General features: G+C 48.0%; 1 pseudogene; it reads right to left on the bottom strand.

Moving 5' to 3' along the window:
• Window positions 1-6: 6 nt before the first annotated feature.
• Window positions 7-26,413, bottom strand: LOC135510251 (E3 ubiquitin-protein ligase KCMF1-like; annotated as a pseudogene).
• Window positions 26,414-26,476: the final 63 nt, after the last annotated feature.

Genomic DNA, 26,476 nt, shown 5'->3' with positions numbered 1-26,476 from the left:
CACGCGGTAGGAACTAAATCATCCAATCAACAGTCTCTGAGTGATGTCTAACACGCCGTAGGAACTAAATCATCCAATCAACAGTCTCTGAGTGATGTCTAACACGCCGTAGGAACTAAACCATCCAATCAACAGTTTCTGAGGAGTAAGTGATGTCAAACACGCGGTAGGAACTAAACCATCCAATCAACCGTCTCTGAGGAGTGATGTCAAACACGCGGTAGGAACTAAACCATCCAATCAACAGTCTCTGAGGAGTGATGTCAAACACGCGGTAGGAACAAAACCATCCAATCAACAGTTTCTGAGGAGTAAGTGATGTCAAACACGCGGTAGGAACTAAACCATCCAATCAACAGTCTCTGAGGAGTAAGTGATGTCAAACACGCGGTAGGAACTAAACCATCCAATCAACAGTCTCTGAGGAGTAAGTGATGTCAAACACGCGGTAGGAACTAAACCATCCAATCAACAGTCTCTGAGGAGTGATGTCAGACACACGGTAGGAACTAAACCATCCAATCAACAGTCTCTGAGGAGTGATGTCAAACACGCCGTAGGAACTAAACCATCCAATCAACAGTCTCTGAGGAGTGATGTCTAACACGCCGTAGGAACTAAACCATCCAATCAACAGTCTCTGAGGAGTGATGTCAAACACGCGGTAGGAACTAAACCATCCAATCAACAGTCTCTGAGGAGTAAGTGATGTCAAACACGCCGTAGGAACTAAACCATCCAATCAACAGTCTCTGAGGAGTGATGTCAAACACGCGGTAGGAACTAAACCATCCAATCAACAGTCTCTGAGGAGTGATGTCTAACACGCGGTAGGAACTAAACCATCCAATCAACAGTCTCTGAGGAGTGATGTCTAACACGCGGTAGGAACTAAACCATCCAATCAACAGTCTCTGAGGAGTGATGTCTAAAACGCGGTAGGAACTAAACCATCCAATCAACAGTCTCTGAGGAGTGATGTCTAACACGCCGTAGGAACTAAACCATCCAATCAACAGTCTCTGAGGAGTAAGTGATGTCAAACACGCGGTAGGAACTAAACCATCCAATCAACCGTCTCTGAGGAGTGATGTCAAACACGCGGTAGGAACTAAACCATCCAATCAACCGTCTCTGAGGAGTGATGTCAAACACGCCGTAGGAACTAAACCATCCAATCAACCGTCTCTGAGGAGTGATGTCTAACACGCCGTAGGAACTAAACCATCCAATCAACCGTCTCTGAGGAGTGAATCATTTGTGTAGAACAAAAAATTTAAATTAAAAACAGCCCCTATAATTGACAGAGCAGGTTAGGAAGATTAGCCATAGACCGAACACACATATGCGATCCTATAGGAGTTAAAACATCTCTGCGATGATACCCGACTCCCGATTTGTGATAGCACTTTAATATGGAACAGTGACTGTAGTTGAGAAGAGGGAACACAGTTGTGAACAATCTGGACGTGCCAACGTTTGTTGTGGCAAACCATCAAAGTAGGTTTTGATAAATATCCAGGAACACAGAGGCGTAGGAGGAGAGAATCTGGGAAGACGTCTCCTTAAAACCCACTGGGTTTAAATATCCAGGAACACAGAGGCGTAGGAGGAGAGAATCTGGGAAGACGTCTCCTTAAAACCCACTGGGTTTAAATATCCAGGAACACAGAGGCGTAGGAGGAGAGAATCTGGGAAGACGTCTCCCTAAAACCCACTGGCTTTTAAGGAATAGGGGACAAGGAGTATGCAATTGAGATCTTCCCTCTGTCTGTCTGTCCTGTTGTGTGTCTGTGCACTACTTTATGATAATAAATGATCAAGCTGCTACCTACCCATCTATCTGACCTACGTTCACCTGCTGGGGGCCAAGCGGTCAAACACGGCTTCATGTGGTGTTGATTATCCGCTTTCTTTCATAAACATTTATATAGATGTATTATAAATTGTTCAATTTCCCCTTGCTCACAACACTCGCTCTCAAACGTTCACATTCTGTGTCCTGTCATGTACACATTGTAATACAATGTGGTGTGGGGGTGGGGTGACAGATGAGATGACAACAACCCCCCCCCCCCAACTTCGTAGTGGTGGCTACGGCAACGCCGAAGGATGCTGCTCGTTCCTCAGTTCTCGGAGGTTGAGGTTCTGCAGAGCCACGTCTAGGGTCATGACCCCGGCGCAGCCCATATCTTCGAAGGCGGCGAAGGCATCCGAGCCTCGCGTCACGGCATCGCGGTAGTCACGGAGATTGTCGTCGTCTTCGCTGTGGTCGGGATTGGCCAGCAGGGTGGAGAGGAGGAGCTCCGTGACGAAGAGAGAGCGGTCCGCCCACTGGCCCTCACATAGCTGGTGTTCCGCCTCTGACAACCTCGGCTCACTCAGTCTGGAGGGGGAGGGACAAATGGAGCTCTATTACAAAAACAATCCATCACCCACATGTAACGGACAGACAAGCCTCTCGCTCAAGAGAATAACTAGTATAAATGAAGTGTAGCAGACAGTTGCCAACCGGTTGAGAAGGAACTGGGAGGTGTTGCTCTGTGTGTTGGGCTCCTGCTGCTCCGGGTTGGGACTAAGGTTGTTGAAGAAGTTGGAGCCAGGGTTGGCGTTGTGATTCCCTGCGTGGTTGGAGCTGCGGCTGCCGCGTTGCGAGGTGCCCGGGCCGTCTCCAACTGCCGTCTGGTAGCCTGGGTCTGCTGCCAATCCACCTGGAGCTGCATCTACAGGACGAAGTGATGAGGACGAAGAAGGCCGAAGTGGGAGGAGAAGATGAAGACAGGAAGTTGGAAGAGAGGGAAGCGGAGGAGAGGGGACGGAGGAAGTGAGGAACAAGAAGTCGTGGAAGACAATAAAGAGTTAAAGTGCTTCATTTTCGGGCATAAATGGCAGAAGAATTGCATCAGATTCTAGGCTACTGATAACAACAACCGGAGGGCTCTGGGATTCGAACTGTCGACCCTCTGGTTGCTGACTCTCCTCTGGACTACAAACCTGGAGCTGCTGCAGCTGGGAGGCTGACGGACCCGAACTCAGCTGGCTGCCCGCCGATCTACGCACCCCTGACAACTGGGACAGCAGCTCTGTGAGGCGTGGGGAGGAAGAAGGGGTTAAATAAAAATGTAATTTCTGTCTGTCCATGTGGCAGTCTATCCGGGCCGGTGCCAGCCGGGGGGGGTTACTATCTAGACTGGTCTATTAGGGCCTTGGGGGGAGGGGGGTAGTGTCTCGACTGGTCTATTGGGGGGGGGGGGGGCATTACTATCTAGACTGGCCTATTGGGGGGGGGGGGGGGGGGTGTTACTGTCTAGACTGGTCTATTAGGGCCTTAGGGGGGTAGTGTCTCGACCGGTCTATTGGGGGGCGTTACTGTCGAGACTGTTCTATTAGGGGGGTTACTGTCTCGGCTGGTCTATTGGGTCCTTGGGTGGTGGGGGGGGTGTTACTGTCTAGACTGGTCTATTGGGGGAGGGGGAATAACTGTCTAGACTGGTCTATTGGGGGAGGGGGTTACTGTCTAGACTGGTCTATTAGGGCCTTGGGTGGGGGGTGTTACTGTCTAGACTGGTCTAAAAGGCCTTGGGTGGGGGCGGGTATGTACTAAGGGTGTGTGTGTTGCACAGTGCATATTATTTTTTAGGAATCTGTTGCGTGTGTCCTACCAGTGTGTGTGTGTGTCCTACCAGTGTGTGTGTGTGTCCTACCAGTGTGTGTGTGTGTGTCCTACCAGTGTGTGTGTGTCCTACCAGTGTGTGTGTGTCCTACCAGTGTGTGTGTGTGTCCTACCAGTGTGTGTGTGTGTGTCCTACCAGTGTGTGTGTGTGTGTCCTACCAGTGTGTGTGTGTGTGTGTGTGTGTGTTCTACCATTGTGTGTGTGTCCTACCAGTGTGTGTGTGTCCTACCAGTGTGTGTGTGTGTGTGTGTGTGTGTGTGTGTGTGTGTGTGTCCTACTCTAAAATGTATGAAAATAAAAAGTACGCCGACATCATCCAAAATACAACTTCTACCTCCAGAAATGAGCCGAAAATAAAGGTGATGATATTTTAAATCATACTAAGGGTCATGTATAAAAATTCTGGGCAGGACATTATTTAGGCTACCATGGCTATGTCCCCCCCCCCCCCCATAGGATGAAAATTACCCCATCTACAGAGCAGGAGTGGTCACAGAATGGTTTGGTGGGCATAAACTATATGCCCTGGGCCATCTCAGTCACCAGAGCTCAACTGAATTGAACACTTATGGGAGATTCTGGAGTTGGCCCTTGAGACACTGGTATAATGTATGGTGCATTGAAACCGTTCTCGCTCGTGGTGGCCCAATGCCCTAAAAACATGTTGGTGTTTCCTTTATTTTGGCAGTTACACACTTTTTTTGTGTGTGTGTAATGAACAGCTAAATAAAGACTGGACGGTCGGGCATTCGAGCGGTTGCGTCCATTTCTACTGTAACATGGACTCTACAAGGTGATGAAATAATACGGTCGCCGTGGTGACACCGGCGGTCACGAGTCATGGAGGCAGTCAAATACCATGTGACCGTTTAGTCATGATAATTTAGCTTCTCCAAGCTCTGATGCTGCTCCTGGTCATTAGTAGTCTACCAAACTTGCTAACTGCCTGGTACTCAGCACTCTATTTTCCCTCTAATCACTCTGACATCAATGCAAAATGTATTTTTATATATTTAACTAGGCAAGTGAGTTAAGAACAAATTCTTATTTACAATGACGGTCTACCCCGGCCAAACCCTAACAACGTTGGGCCAATTGTGCACCGACCTATGGGACTCCCAATCACGACCTGTGAGACTCCCAATTACGGCCGGTGGCGATGCAGCCTGGAATCTAAACAGATTCCATCTGTAGTGACGCCTCTAGCACTGAGATGCAGTGCCTTAGACCGCTGAACCAGGGTCTGTAGAGACGCCTCTAGCACTGTAATGCAGTGCCTTAGACCGCCGAACCAGGGTCTGTAGTGACACTTCTAGCACTGAGATGCTATGCCTTAAGACCGCTGGCCACTCGGGAGCCCAAAAATCGAATCAAACACTTCACGAGAGCAACATTTCTATAGCCTATGCAATTGTGTGAGAAAACAGAGTGATGGCCTCTTAAAAAGAGGAGGCTCCCATCAGCTTTCTATAGGCTAACCTTAATATATTTATTTCTCAACTGTCCTAATATTAAGCACATTGCTTAGATTTACAACAGGAGTATAGCCTAGCTGGCTGGCATGAAAATAAATCATAGGAAAAACGTTCTCCATTTCCTATTTAAGTGCATTTCCTCTACCCCTCTTTCGATACAGGTGCACGATAATCGTCCATTCGAAATGAACTAAATGTCACGTTATTTAGTATATGTAAAGACAAGATTAAATCAAGATGTGATGAGTGACAATATTAGCCTAGTGAATGATGCCCAGTTTAAGGCAAGAAACTGACTTTTTTTGGCAACCTTTTCTAATCATAGTCACATAATTCATGTAGCCTGGCCTATATGTTTTAATAAGGTTAGTATCACAACTAAAGTGGACAAATAACTTCTTAATTTATGCACATGATTCTGCTTTACAAGGGGTGTAGAGCCTAACTGATATCATACATAAGCAGTGTGTGACTTTACATTTTTTTTAACCTTTATTTTACTAGGCAAGTCAGTTAAGAACAAATTCTTATTTTCACTGACGGCCTAGGAACAGTGGGTTAACTGCCTGTTCAGGGGCAGAACGACAGATTTGTAACTTGTCAGCAACCTTTTGGTTACTTGTCCAACACTCTTAACCACTTGGCTACGCTGCCGCCCCAAAGCCATTTGGCATAGCCACATCAGGACATAACATAACGACAACTCAGAGTATGCTATTCTTTTATTCTGAAAGACTATATTTTCTTCAAATCATGCTTCTTTAGACCTGTCTAAAATAAATCATGGATTTATTACATGGATTTATTAGACTTTTTAAAATGGCATGTTGGCTATGTGGGGCGGCAGGGCAGCCTAGTGGTTAGAGTGTAGAGGTGGCAGGGTAACCTAGTGGTTAGAGTGTTGGACTAGTAATCAAAAGGTTGCAAGTTCAAATCCCCGAGCTGACAAGGTACAAATCTGTCGTTACAGGCAGTTAACCCACTGTTCCCAGGCCGTCATTGAAAATAAGAATTTGTTCTTAACTGACTTGCCTAGTTAAATAAAGGTAAAAAAAAAAAACATGTAGAAGCCAGGAGATGCTCCATGTGTTTGTTGAATAACTGTCAATTACCATGAGACAGACAGTTATTTGCTTTACAATAACCGTGACTGTCAAAGACCTAGACCTAGCTGTGTGCCTTCCCAAATCATGTCCAATCAATTACGTTGACCACAGGGGGACTGCAATGAAGTTGTAGAAACATCTCAAGGATGATCAATGGAAACAGGATGCACCGGAGCTACATTTCAAGTCTCATAGCAAATACTGAATACTTATATAAATAATGTATTTCAGTTTATTTTTAATAAATGTGCCCAAAAAAAATGTAAAACCTGTTTTTGCTTTGTCATTGTGGGGTATTATGATGTCATTGTGGGGTATTGTGATGTCATTGTGGAGTATTGTGATGTCATTGTGGAGTATTGTGGGGTATTGCGATGTCATTGTGGAGTATTGCAATGTCATTGTGGAGTATTGCGTTGTCATTGTGGGGTATTGTGATGTCATTGTGGGTTATTGTGATGTCATTGTGGGGTATTGTGATGTCACTGTGGGGTATTGTGATGTCACTGGAGTATTGTGATGTCACTGTGGGGTATTGTGATGTCACTGTGGGGTATTGTGATGTCACTGTGGGGTCTTGTGATGTCACTGTGGGGTCTTGTGATGTCACTGTGGGGTCTTGTGATGTCACTGTGGGGTCTTGTGATGTCATTGTGGGGTCTTGTGATGTGTAAGTCGCTCTGGATAAGAGCGTCCGCTAAATGACTTAAATGTAAATGTCACTGTGGGGTCTTGTGATGTCACTGTGGGGTCTTGTGATGTCACTGTGGGGTCTTGTGATGTCACTGTGGGGTATTGTGATGTCACTGTGGGGTATTGTGATGTCACTGTGGGGTATTGTGATGTCACTGTGGGGTATTGTGATGTCACTGTGGGGTATTGTGATGTCACTGTGGGGTATTGTGTGTAGAATGAAAACATTTCCTTTAATCCATTTTAGAATGAGGCTGTAACATAAAATGTGGAAAAAGTCAATGTGTCTGAATACTTTCCGAATGTACTGTACATTTTAAAGTAGTTATCAGCAGAGAAAGGGGGGAAGTCACAGCCATTGTCAAGCCGATTAAAGTCAAAACTAACTAGGCCACTCAGGAACATTCAATGTCGTCTTGGTTAGCCTTGTGTTTTAGTGTCTGTTTGAAAAGTTTAGGATTTCGCCCGTTTTTTAAATTGTATTATTGTTAAAAAAAACTCCCTAGTCCTTCCTGATGAGCATACCCATAACATGATGCAGCTACCACCATTCTTGAAAATATGAAGAGTGGCACTCAGTGATGTGTTGTGTTTGCCCCAAACAAAGCGCTTTGTTTCTCTGCCAAAGTGCTTTGCAGTTTTACGTTATTGCAAACAGACATGTTTGGAATATTTATATTCTGTACAGGCTTCCATTTCACACTGTCATTTCGGTTAGTATTGCGGAGTAACTACAATGTTGTTGATCCACCCTCAGTTTTCTCCTATCACAGCCATTAAACTCTGTTTTAAAGTCACCATTGGCATCATGGTAATATGCCTGAGGGGTTTCCTTCCTCTCTGGCAACTGAGTTAGGAAGGATGCCTGTATATTTATAGTATATAGTTTATTCACTATGCTCAAAGGGATATTCAATGTTGTTTTTTTTGCCCATCTATCAATAGGTGCCTTTCTTTGCAAAGCATTGGTCTTTGTTGTTTTTATTTATTTTACCTTTATTTAACTAGGCAAGTCAGTTAAGAACAAATTCTTATTTTCAATGACGGCCTAGGAACAGTGGGTTAACTGGTCTACCCACAATACACCACAATAACTGCCTTGTTTAGAATGACAGATTTGTACCTTGCCTAGTTAAATAAAGGTTAAAAAAACACACTGCTTATGTCCAACGCTCTAACCACTAGGCTACCCTGCCTAGAACAGCTCCCCTACTCTCCCCTAGCTCCCCTACTCTAATGTACTACTCTACCCTAGCATGGCTATAGCAATGGCTATAGTAACTACTGTGCAACTACTGGGACTACCGATATGAACCACCACCCTGCCGCCCCAGGGTAGCCTAGTTGTGGTTGAATATGTTTGAAATTCACTACTTGACAGAGACCTTCCAAATAATTGTATGTGTGGGGTACAGAGATGAGTTAGTCATAAAAATAAAATAAATGTTAAACACTTATGTTGCATGGACTCACTCTGCAATATGTTAAATTGTTACGCAAATGTTTCCTCCTGAACTAATTTAGGCATAACAAAAGGATTTGAATAATTATTAACTCAAGACATTTCAGTTTTTCATTTGTAAAAAAAAAAAATGTCTAAAATCATAATTCCACTTTGACAGTATGGTGTATTGTGGGTAGACCAGTGATTCAATCCATTTTAAATTCTGTCTGTAATGTAACAATATGTGGAAAAAATGTCTAAAATCATAATTCCACTTTGACAGTATGGTGTCTTGTGGGTAGACCAGTGATTCAATTTATTTTAAATTCTGTCTGTAATGTAACAAAATGTGGAAAAAAATGTCCAGGGGTGTGAATACTTTCTGAAGGCTCTGTAAATATATTTCGTAGAACAGACTTCTGTATTAGGCGGTGTCATCTCCAAACCAGCCGTCCCCATCCTACCTCCTATAGGATCCATGGCCTCCCTGTTGTAGTTGGAGCTCTGTGTAGATGTCTGTGTGGTAGAGCTCCCCCCGGAGGTTGACGAGGTGAAGTGCATGTTGGATCGACGGGCCCGCTGCCCCCCTAGACCCCGACCCGGGTGGATCATCCTACGCACGTGACGCACACCGCTCGACTCATCGTGGAGCAACACCGTCAAGGAAATCATGGACACGTCATGAATATACACTGAATAAAAACACAACATGTAAATAAAAAAGATCCCAGAAATGTTCCCACAAAAAGCTTATTTCTCTCAATATGGTGCCCAGATATATTTACATCCCTGTTGGGGATCATTTCTCATTAGCCAAGAGAATCCATCCATCGGACAGGTGTGGCATATCAAGAAGCTGATTACACAGGTGCACCTTGTGCTGGGGACAATAAAAAAAAATCTTAATGGCTAGCTAGCCCTATTGACTTACTATGGGGTTGTGATCTACACACAGTGGGTATTATAGGCAGGTAAACACGCCAATATGAAACACCATGTATTTATTAACATATCAAGATAGAATATTAATATTGTAGTCAGGCAAGATAAGAGATGTGAAGAGGCAAAATCAGTTTATTTTCTCTCTTCAGCCCAAACAATTTTCGCCACCGATTTAGAGAAATATTGCATTACATCGTATTTACGTCCATGCTCTTCATTGAAGCTTGCGTCGACGGCACGCTTTCGAAAATATTTACAAGCGAAGTACGCATCCCAAGAAAGGCCTCCCTTTCGCATACTTTGATTTGGACTCATTCGTGCTCAAATAACGGAAAGACCCTGAGGGTAAAGGATATCAAGTCTCTGGGTGCTCTGTGTTCAAGTGTGAGATGAGCAGCGAAGTCGTCCGTCACGTGATTAGGGTCTCCGCCAGGCAGCACAGCACATATGGGACAGATCTGGAGAGAGAGAGAGAGAGAGAGAGAACCAAGGGTTGGAACCAAAATTATTTTCCCAATCGTTCGTTCTGTTCCACTGTCTGACCAGCAAAATAAAATGTTCTTAACCGAAAAGTAATGTTTATATAATTCCTTTTTTTTTTTTACATTTACCTCAACATTAAAGTGATCTATCAATCAGTGCAGATAGAGCAGCTTGCCGTGGACAAGGCAAGCTGTTTACATGCGTTGGACAGACAAGTGAAGGGAACTAGATGAGTGATACCTCCGGAGGAGCAGCTTCCAAGTTCAGGAGGCAGGGTAGCCTAGTGGTTAGAGTGTAGAGGTGGCAGGGTAGCCTAGTGGTTAGAGTGTAGAGGAGGCAGGGTAGCCTAGTGGTTAGAGTGTAGAGGAGGCAGGGTAGCCTAGTGGTTAGAGTGTAGAGGAGGCAGGGTAGCCTAGTGGTTAGAGTGTAGAGGAGGTAGGGTAGCCTAGTGGTTAGAGTGTTGAGGTGGTAGGTAGCCTAGTGGTTAGAGTGTAGAGGAGGCAGGGTAGCCTAGTGGTTAGAGTGTAGAGGTGGCAGGGTAGCCTAGTGGTTAGAGTGTAGAGGAGGCAGGTAGCCTAGTGGTTAGAGTGTAGAGGGGGCAGGGTAGCCTAGTGGTTAGAGTGTAGAGGAGGCAGGGTAGCCTAGTGGTAAGAGTGTAGAGGTGGCAGGGTAGCCTAGGGGTTAGAGTGTAGAGGCGGCAGGTAGCCTAGTGGTTAGAGTGTAGAGGTGGCAGGGTAGCCTAGTGGTTAGAGTGTAGAGGTGGCAGGGTAGCCTAGTGGTTAGAGTGTAGAGGGGGCAGGTAGCCTAGTGGTTAGAGTGTAGAGGAGGTAGGTAGCCTAGTGGTTAGAGTGTAGAGGAGGTAGGGTAGCCTAGTGGTTAGAGTGTAGAGGAGGTAGGGTAGCCTAGTGGTTAGAGTGTAGAGGCGGCAGGTAGCCTAGTGGTTAGAGTGTAGAGGAGGTAGGTAGCCTAGTGGTTAGAGTGTAGAGGAGGTAGGGTAGCCTAGTGGTTAGAGTGTAGAGGAGGTAGGGTAGCCTAGTGGTTAGAGTGTAGAGGGGGCAGGGTAGCCTAGTGGTTAGAGTGTAGAGGGGGCAGGGTAGCCTAGTGGTTAGAGTGTAGAGGGGGCAGGGTATCCTAGTGGTTAGAGTGTAGAGGCGGCAGGGTAGCCTAGTGGTTAGAGTGTAGAGGGGGCAGGGTAGCCTAGTGGTTAGAGTGTAGAGGGGGCAGGGTAGCCTAGTGGTTAGAGTGTAGAGGCAGGCAGGGTAGCCTAGTGGTTAGAGTGTAGAGGAGGCAGGTAGCCTAGTGGTTAGAGTGTAGAGGGGGCAGGGTAGCCTAGTGGTTAGAGTGTAGAGGGGGCAGGGTAGCCTAGTGGTTAGAGTGTAGAGGCAGGCAGGGTAGCCTAGTGGTTAGAGTGTAGAGGAGGCAGGGTAGCCTAGTGGTAAGAGTGTAGAGGTGGCAGGGTAGCCTAGTGGTTAGAGTGTAGAGGAGGTAGGGTAGCCTAGTGGTTAGAGTGTAGAGGAGGTAGGGTAGCCTAGTGGTTAGAGTGTAGAGGCGGCAGGTAGCCTAGTGGTTAGAGTGTAGAGGAGGTAGGTAGCCTAGTGGTTAGAGTGTAGAGGAGGTAGGGTAGCCTAGTGGTTAGAGTGTAGAGGAGGTAGGGTAGCCTAGTGGTTAGAGTGTAGAGGGGGCAGGGTAGCCTAGTGGTTAGAGTGTAGAGGGGGCAGGGTAGCCTAGTGGTTAGAGTGTAGAGGGGGCAGGGTATCCTAGTGGTTAGAGTGTAGAGGGGGCAGGGTATCCTAGTGGTTAGAGTGTAGAGGCGGCAGGGTAGCCTAGTGGTTAGAGTGTAGAGGGGGCAGGGTAGCCTAGTGGTTAGAGTGTAGAGGGGGCAGGGTAGCCTAGTGGTTAGAGTGTAGAGGCAGGCAGGGTAGCCTAGTGGTTAGAGTGTAGAGGAGGCAGGTAGCCTAGTGGTTAGAGTGTAGAGGGGGCAGGGTAGCCTAGTGGTTAGAGTGTAGAGGGGGCAGGGTAGCCTAGTGGTTAGAGTGTAGAGGCAGGCAGGGTAGCCTAGTGGTTAGAGTGTAGAGGAGGCAGGTAGCCTAGTGGTTAGAGTGTAGAGGAGGCAGGGTAGCCTAGTGGTTAGAGTGTAGGGACGGCAGGTAGCCTAGTGGTTAGAGTGTAGGGGCGGCAGGTAGCCTAGTGGTTAGAGTGTAGGGACGGCAGGTAGCCTAGTGGTTAGAGTGTAGGGACGGCAGGGTAGCCTAGTGGTTAGAGTGTAGAGGAGGCAGGGTAGCCTAGTGGTTAGAGTGTAGAGGAGGTAGGGTAGCCTAGTGGTTAGAGTGTAGAGGAGGTAGGGTAGCCTAGTGGTTAGAGTGTAGAGGCGGCAGGTAGCCTAGTGGTTAGAGTGTAGAGGAGGTAGGTAGCCTAGTGGTTAGAGTGTAGAGGAGGTAGGGTAGCCTAGTGGTTAGAGTGTAGAGGAGGTAGGGTAGCCTAGTGGTTAGAGTGTAGAGGGGGCAGGGTAGCCTAGTGGTTAGAGTGTAGAGGGGGCAGGGTAGCCTAGTGGTTAGAGTGTAGAGGGGGCAGGGTATCCTAGTGGTTAGAGTGTAGAGGGGGCAGGGTATCCTAGTGGTTAGAGTGTAGAGGCGGCAGGGTAGCCTAGTGGTTAGAGTGTAGAGGGGGCAGGGTAGCCTAGTGGTTAGAGTGTAGAGGGGGCAGGGTAGCCTAGTGGTTAGAGTGTAGAGGCAGGCAGGGTAGCCTAGTGGTTAGAGTGTAGAGGAGGCAGGTAGCCTAGTGGTTAGAGTGTAGAGGGGGCAGGGTAGCCTAGTGGTTAGAGTGTAGAGGGGGCAGGGTAGCCTAGTGGTTAGAGTGTAGAGGCAGGCAGGGTAGCCTAGTGGTTAGAGTGTAGAGGAGGCAGGTAGCCTAGTGGTTAGAGTGTAGAGGAGGCAGGGTAGCCTAGTGGTTAGAGTGTAGGGACGGCAGGTAGCCTAGTGGTTAGAGTGTAGGGGCGGCAGGTAGCCTAGTGGTTAGAGTGTAGGGACGGCAGGTAGCCTAGTGGTTAGAGTGTAGGGACGGCAGGGTAGCCTAGTGGTTAGAGTGTAGGGACGGCAGGGTAGCCTAGTGGTTAGAGTGTAGAGGAGGCAGGGTAGCCTAGTGGTTAGAGTGTAGAGGAGGTAGGTAGCCTAGTGGTTAGAGTGTAGAGGCGGCAGGGTAGCCTAGTGGTTAGAGTGTAGAGGAGGCAGGGTAGCCTAGTGGTTAGAGTGTAGAGGCGGCAGGGTAGCCTAGTGGTTAGAGTGTAGAGGGGGCAGGGTAGCCTAGTGGTTAGAGTGTAGAGGAGGCAGGGTAGCCTAGTGGTTAGAGTGTAGAGGAGGCAGGGTAGCCTAGTGGTTAGAGTGTAGAGGCGGCAGGGTAGCCTAGTGGTTAGAGTGTAGAGGGGGCAGGGTAGCCTAGTGGTTAGAGTGTAGGGACGGCAGGGTAGCCTAGTGGTTAGAGTGTAGAGGAGGCAGGGTAGCCTAGTGGTTAGAGTGTAGAGGAGGTAGGTAGCCTAGTGGTTAGAGTGTAGGGACGGCAGGGTAGCCTAGTGGTTAGAGTGTAGAGGTGGCAGGGTAGCCTAGTGGTTAGAGTGTAGAGGTGGCAGGGTAGCCTAGTGGTTAGAGTGTAGGGACGGCAGGGTAGCCTAGTGGTTAGAGTGTAGAGGAGGCAGGGTAGCCTAGTGGTTAGAGTGTAGAGGAGGTAGGTAGCCTAGTGGTTAGAGTGTAGAGGCGGCAGGGTAGCCTAGTGGTTAGAGTGTAGGGACGGCAGGGTAGCCTAGTGGTTAGAGTGTAGAGGTGGCAGGGTAGCCTAGTGGTTAGAGTGTAGAGGCGGCAGGGTAGCCTAGTGGTTAGAGTGTAGAGGGGGCAGGGTAGCCTAGTGGTTAGAGTGTAGGGACGGCAGGGTAGCCTAGTGGTTAGAGTGTAGAGGAGGCAGGGTAGCCTAGTGGTTAGAGTGTAGAGGAGGTAGGTAGCCTAGTGGTTAGAGTGTAGAGGCGGCAGGGTAGCCTAGTGGTTAGAGTGTAGAGGAGGCAGGTAGCCTAGTGGTTAGAGTGTAGAGGGGGCAGGGTAGCCTAGTGGTTAGAGTGTAGAGGGGGCAGGGTAGCCTAGTGGTTAGAGTGTAGAGGCAGGCAGGGTAGCCTAGTGGTTAGAGTGTAGAGGAGGCAGGTAGCCTAGTGGTTAGAGTGTAGAGGGGGCAGGGTAGCCTAGTGGTTAGAGTGTAGAGGGGGCAGGGTAGCCTAGTGGTTAGAGTGTAGAGGCAGGCAGGGTAGCCTAGTGGTTAGAGTGTAGAGGAGGCAGGTAGCCTAGTGGTTAGAGTGTAGAGGAGGCAGGGTAGCCTAGTGGTTAGAGTGTAGGGACGGCAGGTAGCCTAGTGGTTAGAGTGTAGGGGCGGCAGGTAGCCTAGTGGTTAGAGTGTAGGGACGGCAGGTAGCCTAGTGGTTAGAGTGTAGGGACGGCAGGGTAGCCTAGTGGTTAGAGTGTAGAGGAGGCAGGGTAGCCTAGTGGTTAGAGTGTAGAGGAGGTAGGTAGCCTAGTGGTTAGAGTGTAGAGGCGGCAGGGTAGCCTAGTGGTTAGAGTGTAGAGGAGGCAGGGTAGCCTAGTGGTTAGAGTGTAGAGGCGGCAGGGTAGCCTAGTGGTTAGAGTGTAGAGGGGGCAGGGTAGCCTAGTGGTTAGAGTGTAGAGGAGGCAGGGTAGCCTAGTGGTTAGAGTGTAGAGGAGGCAGGGTAGCCTAGTGGTTAGAGTGTAGAGGCGGCAGGGTAGCCTAGTGGTTAGAGTGTAGAGGGGGCAGGGTAGCCTAGTGGTTAGAGTGTAGGGACGGCAGGGTAGCCTAGTGGTTAGAGTGTAGAGGAGGCAGGGTAGCCTAGTGGTTAGAGTGTAGAGGAGGTAGGTAGCCTAGTGGTTAGAGTGTAGAGGCGGCAGGGTAGCCTAGTGGTTAGAGTGTAGGGACGGCAGGGTAGCCTAGTGGTTAGAGTGTAGAGGTGGCAGGGTAGCCTAGTGGTTAGAGTGTAGAGGTGGCAGGGTAGCCTAGTGGTTAGAGTGTAGGGACGGCAGGGTAGCCTAGTGGTTAGAGTGTAGAGGAGGCAGGGTAGCCTAGTGGTTAGAGTGTAGAGGAGGTAGGTAGCCTAGTGGTTAGAGTGTAGAGGCGGCAGGGTAGCCTAGTGGTTAGAGTGTAGGGACGGCAGGGTAGCCTAGTGGTTAGAGTGTAGAGGTGGCAGGGTAGCCTAGTGGTTAGAGTGTAGAGGCGGCAGGGTAGCCTAGTGGTTAGAGTGTAGAGGGGGCAGGGTAGCCTAGTGGTTAGAGTGTAGGGACGGCAGGGTAGCCTAGTGGTTAGAGTGTAGAGGAGGCAGGGTAGCCTAGTGGTTAGAGTGTAGAGGAGGTAGGTAGCCTAGTGGTTAGAGTGTAGAGGCGGCAGGGTAGCCTAGTGGTTAGAGTGTAGGGACGGCAGGGTAGCCTAGTGGTTAGAGTGTAGAGGTGGCAGGGTAGCCTAGTGGTTAGAGTGTAGAGGTGGCAGGGTAGCCTAGTGGTTAGAGTGTAGGGACGGCAGGGTAGCCTAGTGGTTAGAGTGTAGAGGAGGCAGGGTAGCCTAGTGGTTAGAGTGTAGAGGAGGTAGGTAGCCTAGTGGTTAGAGTGTAGAGGCGGCAGGGTAGCCTAGTGGTTAGAGTGTAGGGACGGCAGGGTAGCCTAGTGGTTAGAGTGTAGGGACGGCAGGGTAGCCTAGTGGTTAGAGTGTAGAGGTGGCAGGGTAGCCTAGTGGTTAGAGTGTAGGGACGGCAGGGTAGCCTAGTGGTTAGAGTGTAGAGGTGGCAGGGTAGCCTAGTGGTTAGAGTGTAGAGGAGGTAGGTAGCCTAGTGGTTAGAGTGTAGAGGCGGCAGGTAGCCTAGTGGTTAGAGTGTAGAGGAGGTAGGTAGCCTAGTGGTTAGAGTGTAGAGGTGGCAGGGTAGCCTAGTGGTTAGAGTGTAGAGGAGGCAGGGTAGCCTAGTGGTTAGAGTGTAGAGGGGGCAGGGTAGCCTAGTGGTTAGAGTGTAGAGGTGGCAGGGTAGCCTAGTGGTTAGAGTGTAGAGGTGGCAGGGTAGCCTAGTGGTTAGAGTGTAGAGGCGGCAGGGTAGCCTAGTGGTTAGAGTGTAGAGGCGGCAGGTAGCCTAGTGGTTAGAGTGTAGAGGCGGCAGGTAGCCGAGTGGTTAGAGTGTAGAGGCGGCAGGGTAGCCTAGTGGTTAGAGTGTAGAGGCAGGCAGGGTAGCCTAGTGGTTAGAGTGTAGAGGAGGCAGGGTAGCCTAGTGGTTAGAGTGTAGAGGCGGCAGGTAGCCTAGTGGTTAGAGTGTAGAGGCAGGCAGGGTAGCCTAGTGGTTAGAGTGTAGAGGAGGCAGGGTAGCCTAGTAGTTATAGCGTATGGGAGGCAGGGTAGCCTAGTGGTTAGAGTGTAGAGGTGGCAGGGTAGCCTAGTGGTTAGAGTGTAGGGACGGCAGGGTAGCCTAGTGGTTAGAGTGTAGAGGAGGCAGGGTAGCCTAGTGGTTAGAGTGTAGAGGAGGTAGGTAGCCTAGTGGTTAGAGTGTAGAGGCGGCAGGGTAGCCTAGTGGTTAGAGTGTAGGGACGGCAGGGTAGCCTAGTGGTTAGAGTGTAGAGGTGGCAGGGTAGCCTAGTGGTTAGAGTGTAGAGGAGGTAGGTAGCCTAGTGGTTAGAGTGTAGAGGCGGCAGGTAGCCTAGTGGTTAGAGTGTAGAGGAGGTAGGTAGCCTAGTGGTTAGAGTGTAGAGGTGGCAGGGTAGCCTAGTGGTTAGAGTGTAGAGGAGGCAGGGTAGCCTAGTGGTTAGAGTGTAGAGGGGGCAGGGTAGCCTAGTGGTTAGAGTGTAGAGGTGGCAGGGTAGCCTAGTGGTTAGAGTGTAGAGGTGGCAGGGTAGCCTAGTGGTTAGAGTGTAGAGGCGGCAGGGTAGCCTAGTGGTTAGAGTGTAGAGGCGGCAGGTAGCCTAGTGGTTAGAGTGTAGAGGCGGCAGGTAGCCTAGTGGTTAGAGTGTAGAGGCGGCAGGGTAGCCTAGTGGTTAGAGTGTAGAGGCAGGCAGGGTAGCCTAGTGGTTAGAGTGTAGAGGAGGCAGGGTAGCCTAGTGGTTAGAGTGTAGAGGCGGCAGGTAGCCTAGTGGTTAGAGTGTAGAGGCAGGCAGGGTAGCCTAGTGGTTAGAGTGTAGAGGAGGCAGGGTAGCCTAGTAGTTATAGCGTATGGGAGGCAGGTAGCCTAATGGTTAGAGCGTAGGGGAGGCAGGTAGCCTAATGGTTAGAGCGTTGGGCCAGTAACAGAAAGGTAAAAATCTGTCGTTCTACCCCCTGAACAAGGCAGTTAACCCACTGTTCCCCGATAGGCCGTCATCTTAACTGACTTGCCTAGTTAAATAAAGGAGGCCAAGGAGCACGTACCTGGGGTCAATTAAATTGATAAGCCTCTTAACCTTCCTTTTCGACAGTGCTAATTGGTCCTCAGCAATGTCCCTAGCAATGCAATGCATAATAGCATTTTGTGATGTCTGTCTTTAAGATGTTTGCTTGTTGGGCATAAACGCTGTCTTTGTGTTGACTGCTTTTGGGCGAACATCCCTAGATTGGCTGGTGCTTTGAGGGGCGTTCATAAATACTGTGGCGCTAACTCAAACTTCCTACATGTCCCAAAGAGTGATTTTGAAACAGGTTTGTCGTATTACCAGACTTCGTAGCCAGCTGTCTATGGCACAATTTGCACCGAACATTGTTCTGCTCTTTGTCGGACTTCTAAAAGCCAAACCCACTTCCAAATTACTGAAACCGTTTAACCCTTTTTAACAATGATTTCTTGGTTGGAAGCTGCTCCTTCTCCATCGCTTTCACTGCCAATGCTTTCACCTCCATCACAAATGTTTCGTGGTTAAAAGAGGCTACTCCATCACTCATTTAGTGGTTAATAGAGGTTACTCCATCACTCATTTAGTGGTTAATAGAGGCTACTCCATCACTCATTTAGTGGTTAATAGAGGTTACTCCATCACTCATTTAGTGGTTAATAGAGGCTACTCCATCACTCATTTAGTGGTTAATAGAGCCTACTCCATCACTCATTTAGTGGTTAATAGAGGCTACTCCATCACTCATTTAGTGGTTAATAGAGGCTACTCCATCACTCATTTAGTGGTTAAAAGAGGCTACTCCATCACTCATTTAGTGGTTAATAGAGCCTACTCCATCACTCATTTAGTGGTTAATAGAGGCTACTCCATCACTCATTTAGTGGTTAAAAGAGGCTACTCCATCACTCATTTAGTGGTTAATAGAGGCTACTCCATCACTCATTTAGTGGTTAAAAGAGGCTACTCCATCACTCATTTAGTGGTTAATAGAGGCTACCCCATCACTCATTTAGTGGTTAATAGAGGCTACTCCATCACTCATTTAGTGGTTAAAAGAGGCTACTCCATCACTCATTTAGTGGTTAAAAGAGGCTACTCCATCACTCATTTAGTGGTTAATAGAGGCTACTCCATCACTCGAGGTGCTAAGTGTTTTTTTAGTGGGCGTGTACCTCTCCACATGCATACTGTCACTTCCTGTTGCGTCACAGAGGTGAAATGGACTGCTGTACCGAATTATTCTATATCGATATAAATCTAAAAAAAAATTATCGTTATTGGAGGGAAGTAATTACCTCTAATTATTGATATTGATTTATCGCTCAGCCCTAATGGACATTACAATTTACTGCCCACAGCTTCAGTCCTCATGCCTCATGCAGCATTCCTAAGGCACGTTCACGAAGATGAACAGGGACCCTGGGCATCTTTTTTTGTGTGTGTTTTTTTTCAGTCTGTAGAAAGGCCTCTTTAGTGTCCTAAGTTTTCATAACTGACCTTAATTTCCTACTGTAAGCTGTTAGTGTCTTAAAGACCGTTCCACAGGTGCTTGTTCATTAATTGTTTATAGTTCATTGAACAAGCATTGGGAAACAGTGTTTAAACCCTTTACAATGAAGATTTGTAAAGTCATTTAGATTTTTATTAATTATCTTTGAAAGACAGGGTTCTGAAAAAGGGGCGTTTCTTTTTTTTTTGCTGCGTTGATATATATTTGCTAGTGCTCAAACAACAACAAAATCTTGGTCGACCAATTGGGGTCAGCCCTATCGTGCCAGACAAAGATTATCAACCGACAGGCACTGGAATAAGTTTGAATGACAAGTATCTATGCAAAGCTCTCACTCTTGTGTTTTTTGGTGGAGTTGTTTTTATATATATATATATTTAAAAAAACCTTGTAATGTCTTAATTACATCAAAAAGTGGAGCAGAACTGATACATATATTTTTTTTGGGGGGGGGAAATTAACGTTATTAACCGGTTCACATGCTTTTAAAAATAACAGTTCTGTTCTAGATCACTTTCCTTAACGGGTTTGATTTTGTTCCTCAAATATTTGCTCTTTTTGTTCTGTTCCACGAACCGGGTTCCAACCCCTGGAGAGAACACACAACCATCTGAACAGGCTAAACACATCAAATGAACCGGGTTCCAACCCCTGGAGAGAACACACAGCCATCTCAACAGGCTAAACACATCAAATGAACCGGGTTCCAACCCCTGGAGAGAACACACAGCCATCTCAACAGGCTAAACACATCAAATGAACCGGGTTCCAACCCCTGGAGAGAACACACAACCATCTCAACAGGCTAAACACATCAAATGAACCGGGTTCCAACCCCTGGAGAGAACACACAGCCATCTCAACAGGCTCCACATCAAATGAATTTGAAAACACTTTAACAGCCAGACTTTTTTTTTAGGTGCTGTTTTGTTTTACTGAACATGGCCTTGATCTCTTTGTGGATATTTTTGCAGCTACCCTCCCGCCTGTAAATAATCTAGAGGAAACACTGATGTCTCTTTTCCACTGTGATTGACCTAAAGACTCAGACTTTTCAGATTTCATGGCTAAGACCGCGGCCCCAATAAAGGTTAGTGGTTCACTCACCACCTTAGAGGCGGCAGGGTAGCCTAGTGGTTAAAGCCTTGGACTAGTAACCGGAAGGTTGCAAGTTCAAACCCCCGAGCTGACAAGGTACAAATCTATTGTTCTGCCCCTGATTAAGGCAGTTAACCCCACTGTTCCTAGGCCATCATTGAAAATAAGAATTTGTTCTTAACTGACTTGCCTGCTTAAATAAAGGTTTAAAGTTTTTTTTTTTTTTAAAGGTCTCTGTAGCTATATGTTCCTGTAGAGACGTCTCTGTGACCTTATATACAGTAATATACACAGTGTACAAAACATTAGGAACACCTTCCTAAAATTGAGTTGCACCCCCCCTTTTTTGCCCTAGAAAAAAAGCCTCAATTCATCGGGGCATGGACTCTACAAGGTGTCGAAAGCGTTCCACAGGGATGCTGGTCCGTGTTGACTTCAATGCTTCCCACAGTTGTGTCAAGTTGGCTGGATGTCTGTTGGGTGGTGGACCATTCTTGATACACACAGGGAAACTGTTGAGCGTCAAAAACCCAGCAGCTTTGCAGTTCTTGACACAAACCGGTGCGTCTGGCACCTCCTACCATAATCAAATGTATTGATAAAGCCCATTTTACATCAGCTGATGTCACAAAGTGCTGTACAAAAACCTCCAAACAGGAAGCAATGCAGATGTAGAAGCACGGTGGCTAGAAAAAACTCACTAGAAAGCCAGGAACCTAGGAAGAAACCTAGAGAGGAACCAGGCTATGAGGGGTGGCCAGTCCTCTTCTGGCTGTGCCGGGTAGAGATTATAACAGAACATGGCCAAGATGATTCGCCTACCTCCTCATGCCTTTTGCACACAATGTATATAGACTCGCCTTTTTTGTACTGTGTTATTTACTTGTTAATTGTTTACTCCATGTGTAACTCTGTGTTGTCTGTTCACACTGCTATGCTTTATCTTGGCCAGGTCGCAGTTGCAAATGAGAACTTGTTCTCAACTAGCCTACCTGGTTAAATAAAGGTGAAATAAAAAATAAATAAAAAATGTTCAAGTGTTCATAGATGACCAGCAGGGTCAAATAATAAAATCACATTTGTCGTTCAAAGGCACTTTAATATTTTGTCTTTCCCATTCACCCGATGAATGACACACCTACACAATCCACATCTCAATTATCTCCAGGCTTAAAAATATATATTTTTTAACCTGTCTCCTCCCTTTCTTCTACACTGATTGAAGTGGATTTAACAAGTGACATCAATAAGGGATCATATCTTTAAACTGGCCAGGGTGTCGAAGGAAAGAGTCGGTGTTCCTAATGTTTTGTCCACTCAGTGTATACTCACCACCTCTGAGGAGGTCTCTGTGTGCTCTGCAGTCACGTGCTCCTGTAGGGAAGTCTCTGTGTAGCCCATCCTGCCACAGTAGGGACAGGTGAAAGCCTGGGGCTGCTCCACCGAGAAGGACTCTCCCCCATAATACAGGTCTGGAAGAAAAGAGGACCGGGACGTGGTTAGACAGGATGGAACAGCAGAGGTTAGGGAGGAGGGGACAGGATGGAACAGCAGAGGTTAGGGGGGAGGAGACAGGATGGAACAGCAGAGCTTAGTGGGGAGGAGACAGGATGGAACAGCAGAGGTTAGGGAGGAGGAGACAGGATGGAACAGCAGAGGTTAGGGAGGAGGAGACAGGATGGAACAGCAGAGGTTAGGGAGGAGGAGACAGGACGGAACAGCAGAGGTTAGGGAGGAGGAGACAGGACGGAACAGCAGAGGTTAGGGAGGAGGAGACAGGACGGAACAGCAGAGGTTAGGGAGGAGGAGACAGGACGGAACAGCAGAGGTTAGGGAGGAGGAGACAGGACGGAACAGCAGAGGTTAGGGAGGAGGAGACAGGACGGAACAGCAGAGGTTAGGGAGGAGGAGACAGGACGGAACAGCAGAGCTTAGGGAGGAGGAGACAGGATGGAACAGCAGAGGTTAGGGAGGAGGGGACAGGATGGAACAGCAGAGGTTAGGGAGGAGGAGACAGGATGGAACAGCAGAGGTTAGGGAGTAGGAGACAGGGTTAGACAGGACGGAAACAGCAGAGGTTAGGGAGGAGGAGACAGGATGGAACAGCAGAGGTTAGGGAGGAGGAGACAGGATGGAACAGCAGAGGTTAGGGAGGAAGAGACAGGATGGAACAGCAGAGCTTAGGGAGGAGGAGACAGTATGGAACAGCAGAGGATAGGGAGGAGGAGGCAGGGTTAGAGAGTATGGAACAGCAGAGTTTAGGGGGGAGGAGACAGTATGGAACAGCAGAGTTTAGGGGGGAGGAGACAGTATGGAAAAGCAGAGTTTAGGAGGAAGGAGACAGTATGGAACAGCAGAGGATAGGGAGTAGGAGACAGGGTTAGACAGGATGGAACAGCAGAGGTTAGGGAGGAGGAGACAGGATGGAACAGCAGAGGTTAGGGAGGAGGAGACAGGATGGAACAGCAGAGGTTAGGGAGGAGGAGACAGGATGGAACAGCAGAGGTTAGGGAGGAGGAGACAGTATGGAACAGCAGAGGTTAGGGAGGAGGAGACAGGATGGAACAGCAGAGGTTAGGGAGGAGGAGACAGGATGGAACAGCAGAGGTTAGGGAGGAGGAGACAGGATGGAACAGCAGAGGTTAGGGAGTAGGAGACAGGATGGAACAGCAGAGCTTGGGGAGTAGGAGACAGTATGGAACAGCAGAGCTTAGGGAGTAGGAGACAGTATGGAACAGCAGAGCTTAGGGAGTAGGAGACCGTATGGAACAGCAGAGCTTCGGGGGGAGGAGACAGGATGGAACAGCAGAGCTTAGGGAGGAGGAGACAGTATGGAACAGCAGAGGATAGGGAGTAGGAGGCAGGGTTAGACAGTATGGAACAGCAGAGTTTAGGGGGGAGGAGACAGTATGGAACAGCAGAGTTTAGGGGGGAGGAGACAGGATGGAACAGCAGAGCTTAGGGAGGAGGAGACAGGATGGAACAGCAGAGCTTAGGGAGGAGGAGACAGGATGGAACAGCAGAGCTTAGGGGGGAGGAGACAGGATGGAACAGCAGAGCTTAGGGGGGAAGAGACAGGATGGAACAGCAGAGCACAGGGAGGTGGAGACAGCATGGAACAGCAGACCAAATACTTATTTTCCACCATCATTTGCAAATAAATTCATTAAAAATCCTACAATGTGATTTTCTGGATTGTTTTTTCCTCATTTTGTCTGTCATAGTTGAAGTGTACCTATGATGAAAATTACAGGCCTCTCATCTTTTTAAGTGGGAGAACTTGCACAATTGGTGGCTGACTAAATACTTTTTTGCCCCACTGTAGTTGTGTGTCTGTGGTTTATATGTGTGTGTGTGTGTGTGTGTGTGTGTGTGTGTGTGTGTGTGTGTGTGTGTGTGTGTGTGTGTGTGTGTGTGTGTGTGTGTGTGTGTACTCACCGTAGTCGACCCTGGTTAGTATACACTGCATGGCGTGCTCTGCCGTGTGCCTGGTGGTCGTGGCTCCGCCCTCGTAGCACGAGGCACACAGGTCGTAGTCGTAGCAAATTAAACACTTGTACCGCTGCCCCCGAAAGTTACCTTTCAAACACGCGTCGCAGCTCACACCTGGGGAAGGACACAGCATTAACAGGGCCGAGTCAAACCCAACACCACCACACAGGACCGAGTCAAACCCAACACCTCCACACAGGGCCGAGTCAAACCCAACACCTCCACACAGGGCCCGAGTCAAACCCAACACCACCACACAGGGCCGAGTCAAACCCAACACCACCACACAGGGCCGAGTCAAACCCAACACCTCCACACAGGACCGAGTCAAACCCAACACCACCACACAGGACCGAGTCAAACCCAACACCCCCACACAGGGCCGAGTCAAACCCAACACCCCCACACAGGGCCGAGTCAAACCCAACACCACCACACAGGGTATTGGTCAAACCCCCCAACACCCCCACACAGGGTATTGGTCAAACCCCCCAACACCCCCACACAGGGTATTGGTCAAACCCCCCAACACCCCCACACAGGGTATTGGTCAAACCCCCCAACACCCCCACACAGGGTATTGGTCAAACCCCCCAACACCCCCACACAGGGTATTGGTCAAACCCCCAACACCCCCACACAGGGTATTGGTCAAACCCCCCAACACCCCCACACAGGGTATTGGTCAAACCCCCCAACACCCCCACACAGGGTATTGGTCAAACCCCCCCAACACCCCCACACAGGGTATTGGTCAAACCCCCCAACACCCCCACACAGGGTATTGGTCAAACCCCCCAACACCCCCCACACAGGGTATTGGTCAAACCCCCCCAACACCCCCACACAGGGTATTGGTCAAACCCCCCAACACCCCCACACAGGGTATTGGTCAAACCCCCAACACCCCCACACAGGGTATTGGTCAAACCCCCCAACACCCCCACACAGGGTATTGGTCAAACTCCCCAACACCCCCACACAGGGTATTGGTCAAACCCCCCAACACCCCCACACAGGGTATTGGTCAAACCCCCCAACACCCCCACACAGGGTATTGGTCAAACCCCCCAACACCCCCACACAGGGTATTGGTCAAACCCCCCAACACAGGGTATTGGTCAAACCCCCCAACACCCCCACACAGGGTATTGGTCAAACCCCCCAACACACACACACACACGACAGTCAGGGTATAAAACACACAGACAGTATTGGTCAAACCCCACAACACACACACACACACACACACAACAGTCAGGGTATAAAACACACAGACAGTATTGGTCAAACCCCCCAACACACACACACACACACACACACACACACACACGACAGTCAGGGTATAAAACACACAGACAGTATTGGTCAAACCCCACAACACACACACACACACACACACACACACACACACACACACACACACACACACACACACACAGCAAGCCTCCATGTTGCATAATTTATCCATCATGACATAGAACCAACATATTGAGGTAACACACTTTACCTAACCTACTGCACAGAACAGTTTCACGTTTCCGGGGTCCACATGATTAATGAAAAGCCATCATTGCTTCAATGCCAGTGCAGGACTGATGGCCGTCGTTATGAAATACCAGTGTGACGACTATATCCAGCTAGCTATGTGAACTTCCAACTTTGACAGCAGGCAATTGATTGACTACAACAGTCTTGCTATATATATATATATATAAAAAGAAAACACAGCAGCGTTGGTCGAAAAGCGGATGTTTCTGGTTCTCAGGGATACAGTATTTTCAACGTAACTTGTCCGGGCGTCTTTTCTACGTCAGGTTAATAAAAAACTAGCTGGCAAAACGAGCCAACATTCCCAAATAGCCTGGAAATACAACGTTGAGTTTGGGTTTCACTGCTTGTTTCTAGACTAAAGCATGATTGGTATAAACAACCGTGAATTGTAAATCTTTTTTGTTTGTTTAATAATGTACCTGTCAAAACAAGCAGGGTCCCGCACCCCCACAACAAAATATTGTACACCCTAGGTTGGGAACCCTTGCTCCAGGTGATAAAACAATTGAACTGCACCACCAGCACTTTAAAAAATTCTGTAAGTATACTTTTGTGGACATTGTTTATCTTATTCCTCCCGGCAAAAAAAAAAAAAGTATGTTAAAATATACTTTGATTCAACATTATGGCTTGTAAAGGTCGTGAGAGGAAATATAACGTTCCTAACCCACTCTGTCAATAATGTCCACCGTTTAATCCAACATTAGATCTCCAGGCTGTACCGAAATAGCAGATGGTCAGAACTGAGCCAGCAAAGGTTGTTCATTATCTGGGTTTTTATTTTAGAAACCAAGAAAATAATTAGACTTGTAAATTACGCTGGTATATATATATTGTTGTTGTTGTTGTACGTGCAAAAAAACAATGGAGTAAACGAACTATACTGCTGAAAGCATGAATACAGGGACCTCGTCCATGACTAATTTGATGACAGGGCATTCACAACCTGTGAGTGTGAAGTTGGCAAGAGAGAAAAGGAAAGTGAAACAGGGGCAAGTTAACAAGGACACTTTTGTCAAAGTGTCGAAATACATTTCAAATTTGTAAAAAGTGTTGTTGTTTTTTGTTTGTTGCCGCAGTACCTTAAACCTAATAAACAGTTAGCCAGCTAACGTATTAGCAAGTCCAACTAATGCTAACTTAGTTCTACGTGACTGTAGTTGTTTGGATAGCTATACAAACCAAATATGAGCTGCTTTCTTGGGCAGTGTCCTTGCGGGTAAATACAAGCATTTCATTATTGGAAAGCAAGTATTTCTTTATTAGTTAGCTACAGAAACTCGGGTAGGGGGCTTGATAAAAGTGGCCAAATGTCAAAGTGGTGCCGCCATCATATACAGTCCGATACAAAAACAACACCCTCCCATGTCACTAACCCGCAGCTATCGCAACCCGCTTCACCCCGGTCTCTTTATCCCGAGTTTACTTCTTACCTTCATGACGGGACATCCTATTGGGACACTAAACACAGGCCCATACACGGACTCGCTTGAACCAGCAACCTAGCTGTCCCTGACCTCTTGATAACTCCTATGAAGGATCCGGTCTCCGCAGCCACATGTGTGTGTTGTGAGAAACAATAGTGGGAATCTGCGATTCTCCTTCCAAATAAAAGTCGCACATTGGAAC

This window comes from Oncorhynchus masou, chromosome 1, assembly GCF_036934945.1.
Source record: "Oncorhynchus masou masou isolate Uvic2021 chromosome 1, UVic_Omas_1.1, whole genome shotgun sequence".
In the NCBI taxonomy this organism is placed as follows: domain Eukaryota; kingdom Metazoa; phylum Chordata; class Actinopteri; order Salmoniformes; family Salmonidae; genus Oncorhynchus; species Oncorhynchus masou.
The sequence above is the reverse complement of the archived record's forward strand: the minus strand, read 5'-3'. Positions and strand labels throughout refer to the sequence as shown.